This window comes from Rousettus aegyptiacus, unplaced genomic scaffold, assembly GCF_014176215.1.
Source record: "Rousettus aegyptiacus isolate mRouAeg1 unplaced genomic scaffold, mRouAeg1.p scaffold_m13_p_3, whole genome shotgun sequence".
In the NCBI taxonomy this organism is placed as follows: domain Eukaryota; kingdom Metazoa; phylum Chordata; class Mammalia; order Chiroptera; family Pteropodidae; genus Rousettus; species Rousettus aegyptiacus.
This window is the reverse complement of record NW_023416306.1, coordinates 163,455,407-163,469,356: the sequence shown is the minus strand read 5'-3', so window position 1 is coordinate 163,469,356 and position 13,950 is coordinate 163,455,407. Positions and strand designations below refer to the sequence as shown.

Sequence of the window (13,950 nt, the reverse complement as noted above, 5' to 3'; positions counted from 1 at the left end):
CCTGCCCATGCTTCTGTGGCTTTGAGAACATCTGTGTCATAATGTACATAATGTCAGCTGAGTTGTGGGACATGTAAATCACGTGCTATGTACTTGGCCCAATTTGCTGTTTTCTTACATGGTCCATTTTAGAAAGCTTTTTACCAAGCAGGACCGAATCGTGGACTCTTAAGTTGAAGCATTTGTTTGAAGGCACCCAGTACCCCTCGCCCCCGTTGAGGGGGTCCCCCTCAGAACACTGCACCTTGGAATGTCTTCTGCTGCTTTATGAATACCGCCAGGTTTACCTGGGATGCACTCAGTAGTCTGGAAACACCTCCTCCTAGGAAGTCCTCTTTCACCAAAATGTAGCGTGAACAAATTCAGTTAATTCTTGATATTGAGGGTACTGCGGGTAGGAGGTTGTGAATAACCCAAATCACAATGAATTCCATTCTCAATTATTTGGTCGCTGCAAGTCCAGAATGGCTTAATTCCTTAGGAAAATGTATTACTCAGAGTTTTCCAGAGATGAGTTTTCCAGAGATACTTTACCAGTAGAATAAACACACACACACACACGCACGCATGCACACGCACACACAACTGTCACAGGAAGCTAACTACTGTTTTTTGCTGCTGCTTGCTGCTCCCGAGTCCCCTTTCACTTCCAAAGCCCAAGGAGCCTCCAACCACCCTCCTCCCCCTGGCTGTCTCTGAGGAGCGGCATTGGATTTAGAGCTGGGTCTTTTCCTCCCACCCTCGGGAGATGAAGGTGGGTAGGCCAGGACAGAGAGGAGCTTTAGCTTAACAACAGCCATCATTAACATCTACACCAAATAATCTGGTACTCGTATCAGTCCCTTTGTAAGTATTGTTACTGTAGGTGTCATAAGCCATTTACAGGCGGCTTCATTTGTGAGCCGCCCGGAGGCAGCAGCGTGACACATGCAAAGAACATTAGAACAGAGTCGGGTCAGGGCTCTGCCACTTCGTGTGTGGCCTTGGGCCAGTCACCGATTTTTGGGACTTTGGTGCTCTCCACTGCTAGATGAGATGAGATGGTCCAGACTTGCCAGACTAATTCATAGTGTAATCTTGTGATAGTCAAATGGGCTGACCCGAAAATGCCTAGTAATATTGGACAGATGTAGATACAGAAGTGCAAAGCGCATGGAAGGAATGACTATTGCATTGCTGCGGCTCTGCTCCTTTTAGTTTTGTAAGTACTGGTCACAATTAGTTAAAGAGTAATCTCTACCTGCCTTGCTAATACTCGAAGACTAGCCTTTATCCTGCACCCCAACATCGTCTTGAGATTGCTCTTAAAAAGTGATTTATCTCTTCCACCAGTAAGGTTTGTGTATCTATTTTTTGTTCTGCTTTGTCTTAGGGATGAATTGATTATTATTATTATTATTATTATTATTATTATTATTGTATGTAGAGAAGGATGATTCAATTTAGAAAATAATAGGAAAAATTTTCATAGCTTTCGTAGGCTCATTTGGCCATAATTCCCACAAATAAAGTAATGGTTTCTTTAGAACATGCCGGTTCAGAGTCACAGATCTGCACTTTTAAAGCCTACAATTGATTGTTTAGTGTGAAAATTATATTCAAGTGAAACACATCAGTATGCAAATCTAAAGTGTGGCCATTTTCATTTAGATTGAATATTATTAACTAGCCCAAGGGATAGGATGTAATTAAGATTTCGAACAGCTTACTTTTGTCAACTTTGTTGAGCAACCCCATTATTTAAAGCGGCGCACCACCAGTTTGAATAATAGCAAGCTGGCCCACCGCACCGATATCTACACATTCTGGCTCTTAGGTGTATTGAAAGGATTTGACTTTTCTCCACCAGTCCAAACACTTGACAAGGGCAGAGATTTGAACTTGCAGCAAATAAAAGAATGTTCAAATTCCAGGAAAATCACATTTCTTTCTAAATGGTGGAACATTTCCATCTTGTTTCTCATTCCCTAATTCTAATACCTTCTTCCGTGGGCTTGGGAAAGTAGGGACAGATGAAGCCCTTGTTGAGGTTTATGCTTTCGCCTAATTAAAGCGATTGGATTTACAGCCTGCTAATGCAGTTCTGGTTGGAAGGGAAAACAACTCTTAGCTTGGATCCACTTCAGAAAGTTTGCAAAAACCTCCCTCTGCCTTTCACAGAACTGATTAGGCACGATGCTGATAGCATCTTTATTCTGCTGCAATTCTGCAGTAACTGTTCTTAGGTGAGACCAGATGCTCACCTTTTTTTTTTTTTTTGTCCTACCCACACCGTTTTAAAAGAAAGAGACAAAGTTGTCTGTTTCTCCCAGGAGAAGTTAGTGGAAAGATCTATTTCATAGCTACACGACCTTAAGCAGATACTGAGCAGGCTGGGTTGGCACACAGCACATTTTGGCCATTCGTATTTTCAGGTGTGCCATATGTATTTAGCGCATCATTTGATAATGCTAAAAAATATTAAAGCAGTGTGAGACTAAAGGAGAAAGAAGATGAATGTTAGCATTCCCCTGGGGTTCATGGGTGAAGGAATTAACACAGCGTGGCACTCTACCCTAGCTGTGTTTGTTTCCATGGCAACAGCTACGTACATGTTTCAGACTATCTACAGTGACACAGTTGCAGAAATAGTAGCTTGCAGGTTTCTGATATCGCATCAGTGGACAGGCAGCACGCACTATATTAAGTAAGTGTAAAAGAATTTAAAATATAGCCGTGATTCAGCTGAGTGATGATTTGGGGGTGGTTCGGCATTCCCCTTCCTCACGGCAGCAAAATCTGGGCAAAGTTGAAAGTTGCAAGATTCCAGTCAAACAATTGTCCTTGCTTGGGTAAATATCATCAAATGAAACAAATGTGAGTGAGTTGCAAAGGTAAGAAAATGGCCTTGGCAGATGACATATTTACGACGGATATTGTCAGGGAAGCTAATTTTTTTTTTTTTTTTTTTGGAGGGGGGTAGTGATGGGTGAGGGATGAAAGCTTTGGTTGAAAATAGCTAAGTCTTAAAGCAAATCTAACGTGCAACAGAATCTTTAACTGCTGCTGACTTTATGGCAACTAAGGTCTTTGAACGTATCATTGTAGAGATTGCTTTTATATAAAAAACGATCAGGTGAGGAGCAGAGAGGTTGATTGGATGTGCAGTTAAAGAGAATTGGAGCTCTATTGTCTTTTCTGAATGCTTATGTAAATATCTCTCTTTGCGGGATGACCCTGGCTTGTCTTTGACATTTGCTGCTACTTTTTGGTACCATTTGCTGGTCTCTGTGTTTATATTATGCTGCCACATTGTAGCCCGATAAGACTTGAGTATTGGTTAGAGAGCAAACAAGTAAAGATGATAGACTTTGTAAGTGTGTGACTTTGCAATCAAATTGTACAGTAATTTAGGAGGAGAAGTGTTCAAATGGGTATTTATTTACACGCTAGACCTCTGCTTTTGAATAGCAGCCTAGGTATTAGGTTAATGGATTTCAATGTGCACGTTATGATTGCAGGAGCTTTCAAGTATGCCGTAGTTCAATTTATACTGAGTTTTTAATGTCAAAATATTTTTATGTATGCCCATTATTCAGTTTAAGCCCGCATTTACCTTATAGTTTTATTATGCTTGTATCAGTGAAGAGAATGTAAAATGGCATTGTACTTTAAGCTTATCTGTTTATTTGAGCAGGATTCCTTTTCTGACCATAAGTGGACTTTTACGAAAAGCAGCGTGATACACGCAACTCTTTTGTAGTGTATGAGACTATTTTTTATATACATGGGAAACTCTCTACAGCTCTTACTGCCTGTTGTTTTTCGCAGTAATTATTGGATTAAATGTTAACACAACACCTATGGGTGCGGGTGTGAGTGGAGCTTCCTGAACCCCTGGGTCTGTGGAGGGCCGGGACAGATTTTGCATTCTAAATCAGGGACTTGAACCCTAGAATGTTCGACACCTCAGTGGATAGATATGATTTGCCTTTCTAAATAAGGTGATCCAAAATGAAACTACTGTTGAAGCTTCCCGTTTGGGCCCATCTGTGGTCTGAGCCACCTAGAGGTGGGAGGGGAAGTTTGTGTCTTCTACAGGGAATTTTTTTTTTTTTTTTTTTTTTTTTTTTTTTTTTATGGTTGCTCATACCCAAGGGCAGCTCCTTTCTCAGAGGAGGCTCCCTGCCTACTCCCACACTCATCCCTGTGGAGTTTCGAGACACCAGCTGTCTCTGGGGCCCTGGGAAGGACAGACTTGCAGACCCCTCCCCCGTGCCCCGGCTTGCCTGGCGAGGGCCCCGTGTGTCATGGCGAGCAGCATCTCTCTGTGACAGCTGCAGGAAGCCACCTGTGCTTGGCTGCCCAAGGCAAGGAACCAAATGCCATTGGTGTGAGGGTTTACATCATATTCTGCTATTATTATTATTTGAGGGGCTCTGGAAACCTCGAGCTTATTAACCTTGGGCTCTGAAACCGGAAGTCCAAAAAATTTCAATGAACTACTTTGGATGAGTAGTTCAGCGTTTGTTTGGGACTGCCAGAACAGGCCCTTCTAACAGTCGGGATATTTGTATTTGTTTTTTCATCACCTAGAAATATTTTCCAGTGTAAAAAAAAAAAAATCCAACAACAAAACCCACCAGTCTATGCCATGTTATTTTAACTCTTTCGTAAGAATAGAAAAACACACCTAAATGTCAAGCCCTAGGCCCAAGCAGTCATTCGAATTTAAATCCTGGCAGTGCTCGTAGGAAACTCAATTGCTTCCATTTGAAGGGCCAGGAAATTGATTTGGAAAAAATAATAAATTTGAGGGATTCCCAAATAGTGGCAGCATGGAATGAATGAGAGAAAAATGAAGGTACAGACTGATCTTATTACTAGTCTTAAATGGTAATAGAATTGCCAGAACCCACTTCCCGGGGCTCTGCTGCCCAGTAACTTCTGAAGGCTCTGGGGGAGCACAGGGCAGAAGCCAGCACGCAGGCTGGCGCCCGGGGCTCTCCGCCACCCGTCCCTTCCCAGCCTCCCCCCTCTCTGGGCCCTCTTTCCCTTCAGCATCCTGTGGCTGCCCTCGGGGATTAAATACTGTGTCCCAGCCGCGCCAGGAAGCTTCCCGGCCTTTGCTCTTGCTGCTGCCTCTGCCTAGATAGATGCCTTTACTCCCATCTTTGCTCTGCAAGGCCTAGCTTCAAGTCTAGTTCCCCGGTAAAACCTTACAGATCTTCCCCTCTAACCGTCCCCTCAATGGGACGATTTCTCCATGTGCCACATTCCCATAGTAGTTTCTTCGTCTTCAGTTGTAGCACTTATTTTCATTGTATAAAGATTAGTTGTGTTTCTCCTTAACTGAGATGTAAGTGAATTAAAGACCGAAGGCTGTGACTTATGTTAACTCGCTTTTGCCATGCCTGGAACAGTACTTCAAACCGTTGTATTTCTTGAATTCTTAAAACCTCGTAAAGACAGACATTGTTACACAATCTTCAGCGCTTTGTTCTCCGCTTCAAGGGAGCCCATTGGATGCTGAGGTCCCTAAGGCTCTATCTGTCACATCACCAAGCATGTGGACTACTTCAGCCACTTCCAGAGTCTTCCAGATTTCTGGCTGTCTGGCATCCTCTAAACACAGAGACCAAGGGAATAGTTAATTTTTTTTTTCATATTCATAACATCACAAGATTTTAGAGCCAGAAGGAACCTTGCAGAACTGAACCCCTCCCACTGCAGAAGAGGGAACTAAGTGACGTTGCCAGAGCCGCATGGGTGGTTAGTGACCCAGGGGTATGGGTGCAGCCAGCACTGTCTCCACATGGCCCTGCCTACTGAGCCTTCCCGACGGAGGCTTTGGGCTCCACTTAAGACATTACCAGTCAGCTTGTGTTCCCTGCCCGGGTTGGGATTGGCTGGCCTTCTGTATGTAAACACTGTCATCCGACAACAATCTCGTTCCACACTTTGCCAAAAGCTGGTATCATCGGGGTAGAATTAAAAACAAAAGTGGACTGAGAGTTGAGCTCAGGGGAGCTGGGAGCAAAGCTAACAATTCATTAGCCATCGTCTCGCTGAGAATATGGCAGCTGCTGAATTCAGTCAAGTTCAGACCCTTAAAAAGAGTGGAAAAAAGAAAGCACATACTTTCCAATGCCTGGGCACCACACAGCTGGGCCAGCTGGGTGCAGCACTGTGGCAAAAAGATCTCTTCAGTTTCAGAAATATGAGACCGGAGCTTGCACACAGGGAGGGGGGTGCGGCTGCAACTGGACCTGATTTGGTGTTACGTTTCTGGGCTTATGTGTGCCTGCAGTTATATTAGACTCAGCTCCTATGGGAAGTCCATGAGTATCTAAAGAAAGAACCAGCCCTCCAAGCTGACAGGATGAGCAAGCTCTGCGTGTGTGTGTGCGTGTGCATGCATGCATACGTGTGTGTGCATGTGTGTGTGTGTGTGTGTGTGGTTTCAAAGGCCTGCGCCTGAGGCCAACAGGCTTTTTAAGAGGAACTCTCGGTTTTCTATGTAAACGTGTGCATCCTCTTGTCCAGAGTTAGTTTGTTAAGGGAATAAAGCGCAATTCAGGTTTCCAAGTTGGAAGCCTGATTAATCTCTCTGCCAGTTACATATGGAAATAAATTAGTAAATGGTCCATCTGGGACGAAACTACTGCCGAGATGATAAATTATCGCCATCGTATGTGTCTGTGTTGCTGAAGACTGAGTTGTGCTCACCAGGAGTTGCTGAAAGATAACTGGATGCTCTATCGTGGTCAGAAGGATAAATTTAAAACGAAACAAAAAAATCACAAGTGAAAGATACACTGTGAAATGTTTCATGGGTTTGGTTGATGCCAAGTTTGTTTTTTTTTCAGAACTGCGTTATCTGCAAATATTTAAAAGGAGTGTCAAGGCCATAAGAAACATTTTGCTTTTATATTTCCAAAGGCCAATACAGTAACCAGTGTTAATTAGTACCCAGTTGTTTCAATGACTAGGATAATTCTATACTTCTGCACAGTGTTGCACTTTATAATTTTCGTGTCTATTTTTTTATTCAAATTTCAAAGAAGATGGGGCAAGGCAGCTCCTCTGTTTCTTGATTGATAAAAAAAAAAAGCCCGGGGTTTAGTGCCCATATTACTCGAATGGCTAAGTGAGCAACCAGATATCGCCAATACTAAATCCAGCTTATTTTCTATCAGACGTCGGACAACGTTTTCAGTATCTCATCAATATATTCATCTAGCAACATCAGTAAATAAAAAATTATACTTAGTCAGTTTTCTAAAATCGAAAGCCATGCCTTCTTGATCATGCAAAGCATTTTTTCTGTACTTGGAGATGCTCAGTATCAGTTGAACTTTTTCCTTCTACATGTTTTAAGTTTTTTATAATTGCGGTCTAATTGGTATATAACATTATATTAGTTTCCGGTGTACGATGTAACGATTTGATATTTGTATACATTGTGAAATGATCACCGCAATAAGTTAACATCCATCACCTTACATAGTTACAAATGAATTGTTTTTCTTGTGATGAGAAATCTTAGGATCTCCTCTCTTAGCAACTTTTAAATGTGCAATACAGTAGTTTTAACTATATTCGCCATGATGTACATTACATCCCCAGGACTTATTTATTTTATAACTGGAAGTTTGTACCTTTGATCACCTTCACCCATTCTCCCTAACCCCTTTAAAATTTTTCCTGTGACTAAGGCATACCATTGCCTACCTGAGTCATTTTATAAAGCTGAAACCATAGATGTCCTCGGGGACTTTTTAGGAGTGGTAAGATTTTGCCCCTTTGCAGAATGGCCCGAGGCTACTGTGACATCCGGATTCATGCCTACTTTAAAATGTCCTTTTGTGTCTTCCTCCTGGGCAAACCTTCAGCAGTTAAACCTTGACGCAGCCCAGATGCTCGCCTCCAGAAAACGCAGTCCAAAGAGTACAGAAAAGCAAACTGGATTTAGAAATCTTTAAATCTAGTTTATGCGACATCAGTTTCTAAACATAAGTAACATGCTGTTGAGTGGTCTTCACACATGAAAGAGAGCCCACAAGGCCTCTTGCATTTACCTGTTTGTACTTGGGAGTGACCTCGTCTCACCCAAATCACCTTCAGGTGTCTCTGACGTCAGCCAGACCTGGATACGCCATGCACCGGAATAGCCTTCATGCTTTCTCACCCCTGGGCCTTTGCTTTAGCTACCGCCTGTTCCTACCCGTCAAAATCCTGTCTCAATCTCAAGACCCACTGGTACTGTTATTCTCTTGGTGCTTTTGCTTACATGTCTGGCCCCCAACCCCTACCAGAAACAAATGTCTCCGCTGAAACCCTCCGTTTGTTAGAGGAAATAACATAATCTGTCTGTATTTGAGTGGCCTATACACATGCCTTCTCTCCCACAGTAGAAAATACATTTCTCAAAGGTGGTGATTTCATCACCTTCTCTCTCTGACCCCTTCCTTCTTCCCTCCAATCCCCTAGCTCAATACTTAGCCCTTAATTGAAGTCTAATGTGAGTAGGATAATTCTGTTTTACAACAGATTAAATGTCTTTCGATGGGTGGATAAATTAACGATCTAGAGTATATCAGAATCACTCGAAGGGCTTATTAAAACAGACTGCTGTGCTCTACCTCCAGATATTCAGACTCAGTGGGTCTTGGGTGGGGGCCAAGAATGTGCATTTCCAACAAAAGCTTGGGTGATGTTGCTGTTGCTGTTCCGGGGCACTGCCTTTTGAGAACCGCGGATTTAGTGAATTTATTCCCTAACGTTCTCACACTAAAGCTCATAAGGTAATACTATTCTTTTCATTAGAGAGTCTACTGATGTGTCTTCCATCAAATTATTATGCAATCTATCTCAGGTACTAACTTTCCTATTTTGCAAGATTATCGGTTAAGTGTGGCTGAAAGACTTGTAGCCTAGTTAGTGAGCTTTAGCTTGATAGGATCTTTCCCCCTAGGAGTAGAGCCAGAGTCATTTTATTTCACAACAGACTAGCCATTGACTTCACAGCCTGTGTTCCTGGTCTACCCAGCGGATTGAGGATGGTCCACGTGGTGGAACACTGGCCTTGAATGCTTGTTGGGGCACCGATGTTTTTCCTTTATACAGGCAAGTGTTTCAGTGGCAGCTGTAGTAAAATCAAATGATCTCACAAATGTCTCACAGCCGTTGTAGTAAAATAAAATAATCTTGCAATGTCTGTGGCATGTATTTTCAAATTTCTGGGTCCTTTTATGCCCCATGAGACAGTTTCAAGAACACTCCATCGTGAAAGACTCAGTGCTTCAGTAACTTTCCAAGAAATAAAGAGGTACCGTTGTAATTGACTTTTTAAGTGAAGTGTGCCGTCTTTTCGAGTCAGGCCAGAGATGACATCCATTGTAGTTGAGAGGGTCCTCTCTCCTCCTCCGCTCTAATCTTGTCTTCCTTCTGCTCATCTCCGCCAGCCACTAGAAGCATCATCTCCTCTGAGACCAGCATTCTTGTGATGATGGAGGCTTCTTTGTCCTTTCTGTGACTGGAGCGATGCTGACCTCGGTTTCCTGGACCCATTCTGACTCAGGTAACCAAGCTCTGCCTTCCCCGACCCGCCTACACCTCACGGAGACTGCAAGGAATAAATGAAATGCCAAAGCTATATTTAAATGCAAATGCCAAATTGATTGTTTCTCCATCAATTGGCATACTCCCCCTCTTCCTCTCAATCTTCTTAATGATCAATTTATGCAGCTGATCTGACTGACAATGTGATCAATCCAATTTAGGCATTAAGATAATGAAAACATTGAATCACATCTTCATTTAAAGTTTTGGTGTGTGTGTCATAGACACACAAAGCAGCAGAACGTTGCTGGGAATTTTCCGTGTAGAAACTAGCCTCTTAACCATGGTTCCTCTAAATCGTTTTCTTCCCGTAACACCACGTTTTACTTGAGTTATATTGATATTTTTAATCTTTGTACCTTTTAATTGAGGTCTGTGAGTATTTGTTGAGTCTGGTTATGTGTTCTCGGACAGATGAGGATAAAATAACGTTAGCCGTGGAGCTGCTCACGGAGCTCACAGCTCAGCCACAGACCCGGGACTCAGTCCTGAGGAAGTGGCAGGTGCAGCGTGGGCTGGGCACGGGTGCGGATGGCGGCTCTCGGCGTCAGGGACCTGAGAGACTGTCAGCACTGGGACTGAAATAATCAGGGAAGAATTCATAGGAGAAGGAGGGCTTTGTCGCTGTGGATCTTTAGGCTGGGAGGAGGGGACAGGAGCCGCTCTGTGCCTGGGTGGGAAGGTGGGAATAAGCCCGGGCGGCGAGGGCCTGCCTGCCAGGATCAGACGGGGCTCAGAGAGCACCGATCCTCTGTCACAGCCAGGGCCAGACTTTCTTTCCGAGCCTGGGTTCCTTACGACTTCCTGGGGAAACCCCGCCTGCCCTGCGACCGAGGGGCGTTGGCCGGCAGCTGCCTTCAGCGATAGCTGTAGTTGTTTGGCTGCCACCTTGCTGGCTTTTTCTGCTTCTTTGGACCTGTCCACGCCTGGCCTCTGCCTGTCTACCTGGTTATTTACTCTCGTCTACACTCCACCCCGACACCCCCCACCCACTCCTGCAAGCTCAGCCCGGCAGGCCGGCCCTGGCAGACTCCGCCTGCCTTGGCATGCTCCCACCCCGCTTTACGTCTCGGTCTCCCGGAGCTGGATTGCACCGGCGTGGCTGTCCTCTGTCCAGCACTTTGAGTGTCCAACCTTCCTCCGTCTTGTGACACCTACATCTCAAAATGTGGCTTCCTGGTTGCCGCGACATACGGGGGAAAAAGCGTTGAGAACACACGTTCATTCTTCAGTGCCTTAGACGAGAAGTGGCTCAGACCAATTCCACATCCACAGTCCATTGGGCAGAATTAGTCACATGACCCTGTCTCCCTGTCAGAGTCTGGGGAGTAGGGAGAACCAGAGGAATGCTTGGGGTCCCCCCTGCTCCCTCCGTACCGTGTCGCTGTGGGAAAGCCGATACTTTTTCTGTGCTTTTGTTTGTTCATTATTAAAGGGTAATTAACTCGGCCCTATGTTTTTTGCACATAGTTTATGAAAAGCACAAATAAGATGTATATAAAAGAGCTTTGTAAGGTATAGCGAGTTGTAAAAGATGTAAGATGTAATTGTTACTGGGTTCATTAGATGGTGAATGGTGATGGGCTGGAGTCAGGGTAGTCACACACGCCCTGGTATGCTTGGGACCGTCTTAGCATTCCCCAGATGACCCAGCATAATTATCACACCATCCTCCCTTTCACGCCCAGAAATAGCCGGACGTAGACAATCATTTAGATGACCACCCCTGCTCGACTCCGCTGGTTAACTTTCGAGATTATTCTTACTTACTATTTATTGAGCTTTTTCTAAGAGTCAGACACTGTTCTAAACTTTTGCCTGCATTACTTCATTTAGTCTCAAAAAAAAAAAAATGTGAGGTAGGTACAAGTAATCTCATTTTCAGGGGAGGCAGCAGATGCAGGAAAGGTTGACGCGTTCATGATCACACGGCTGTCCAGTGGCGGCACTTTGCCTTGAGCCTCGGTCTGTCTGACGCTGTCCTCTTAGGCGTCCGACGGGGCTGCCTCACTCATCCTTTACAAGGATCGAGCCCTGGACCACGTGGGGCCCCACTTCCCTGACACTGGCTTGGGAATCTGTTCCCAGACCACAGGCTGGTAGAAAGTTACAGGCCTGAATGGCGACTTCCACCCTTTATGACCCAACAAGAAAAAGAGCTTTGGGTTCACTTTGTGAATCTCCAGAACCAACAAGTAACAGGATCAGGGCTGGCGAGTGTGTCTCCTGACTTCCCATCACTACCCTGACGTGGACGTGTGCAGCTTGTTTTAAAACTGGGCACTGCGTTTTCCATAGGGAGAAAAGACTTTATTTTGAAATCTAGGGTGGAGTAGAACTAGCCAGTGAAGACTTGCCATGTGCTCTGCAGTCGATCCAAATAGGCACCCTCCCAACACAAACAGCCAGGAGAAACCGGCTCTGTCTTCAAGAAGTTTATTTACAAATTTGTTTGTTTTAAAAAATAAAAAATAAAAAAAAAAGCCGGACTGCAACCAGAGCCCAGTTTGCTTGCAGAATAATATCAAACAAAAACCCATCCACTCACAAGATGGTTTTAGTTTCCCTGGTCCCTGGCCTTCCTAATCAGTCTTCGAAACCAAAGCCGTGGAATCAAAGGGAATGGTCTCTGAAAAATGAACCAGCTGTGGCAGAGTCATCTAGTGCATTGCTTGCTTCAAGAAACCCCAGCAAATTATATATGTGGCTTCTAAATGTACAAAGAAAACCAAAGGAATTCCATTACGAAAGAAAAATTAGATGGAAATTTCTAATCCTGTCTCATAAACAATATAGGAATAAATTTAAAATATTCTGCTTTAAGCATGCATTTAATTTGTGCTCTGGGAACCAAATAATGTTGCTAAGATAAAACATTCTAATAATGATTTATGTAAATTTATTTGTACAAAGTAATGGTGTAGTTGCCTATAGCAAATTGCTCGGAATATGAAATGACATTTATGAGGTCTTTTTTTCCCCTCTGAATGAATACAGTGGAGAAAATGAGAGGCTCCAGAAAGAAAGAAAGAAAGAAATTCATGTTCAAAATGGAGTCTGATGCCTCCAGAGGCAGAGACAGCTGGACAGGTTAGAGGGTGTGAAACAGTCAACAAACTCAATTCAGTATGTTTTCCTGTGATGTTCTCATCATCATTTAAGCTATTTAAAAAGCCAAACAAAGAATGTGTGTGTTTGGTTCTTAGAAGGCTAGAACCCTTTATCTTAGTGATCATAAACTGCTCAGACAACGACGCTCTTGTAGAATAGCCAATGACAGATCACCTGTTCTCACAGTGCCCTGATAGACACGGTGTTTACAACACGGGGTACGAAGAGGGCAAATGTAATTAAAAACTGGGCCATTCATCTCAGCTCCCAGTTACTTTAATACCGAGGAAGTTATGCTTGAATCATCAATGGGCCCCAAACGTTGATAAACAAAACAAAACAAAAACTCTCCCAGAGACTGATTCATGGACTACAGAGAGTTTTCCTATTGGCTGTCTGGTTAGAACCTCTCATAATGACCTCTGGTGTCTCCCGGAAACTTTTTAATTAAATGGAAACCCCACATAGGTAACAGAGAGGGTTTCTGCATCTGTGCATTGGGCTTCTAAATACCCGGTATTTGCCATAACCTGTACCGTTTGGGAGAGGTGTGATGATGTTGACACCTTCGTGTCGGAAGGCATCAGTTATTTTTTCTCAGACCCTTTTTGCTGTCTCACGTGGTCATTGCAATCATTTAGGTTGAGAGTCTGTATGCTCTGTATCGGGAAACTGAGAGCCACAGAAGTCACAAAGCAAGGCGTCAGCGGAGTAAGGGGGACAGCTTCCATGCTAAGGCTCGTCCCGTTATCACCACAAGCTAAAGCAGATGAAAAAAGTCTGTGAGTTCTGGAGAGCTTGCTTTATTTAAAACAAGTCAGAGTTTTGGCCCATCATAAGCCATTCTGGAACGGTATCAACTGTCCTGAGAGAAATGGGTTTATCTAATTGGACAGAATGACTTTGCAATTCCGTTGTCAGCTGTGGTGGGGCCAAGGCCTGAGGGCTGAAGTTAGAGCTCCTGAGAGAGAGGGCATAAAGCCTGAACAGGACTGTGAGGAAACAGAATGAAAAGAATGCTGGCTTCGAGGAGAGAGGGGACGGCCTGGGTTTCCAGCAAAACCATTTAACGCGCGCGCACCGTAGAAGCCATGGCCTACGGCAGGACTGGTGTTGGTGAAATGGCCCAAGATCCCTAGGGAGAGGCAGTGGGTGTTAGAGTATCAGCCACACTTTCGGATTCCAGTCCTTCTTCTTCCTACGTGAATGACTTTGGGTGTTATTTCTGAGCTGTGG

General features: G+C 44.0%; 1 protein-coding gene across 9 annotated transcripts in view; it reads left to right on the top strand.

Annotated features, from left to right (window-relative positions):
• FOXN3 (forkhead box N3) overlaps positions 1-13,950 on the top strand; it is a 349,057-nt gene that overhangs the window by 78,614 nt on the left and 256,493 nt on the right. For 4 of the 9 annotated variants that reach the window (XM_016154423.2, XM_036238444.1, XM_016154490.2 and 1 more), the window contains one exon: positions 9,447-9,562. The exons of 1 other annotated variant lie outside the window; for it this stretch is intronic. The gene's annotated coding sequence lies outside the window, so the exon portion shown is untranslated. Of the gene's footprint in view, positions 1-1,437; positions 2,687-2,726; positions 2,874-9,446; positions 9,563-13,950 lie in introns of those variants that run through there. 4 more of the 9 variants (XM_016154513.2, XM_036238445.1, XM_016154500.2 and 1 more) reach the window with 2 other exon arrangements.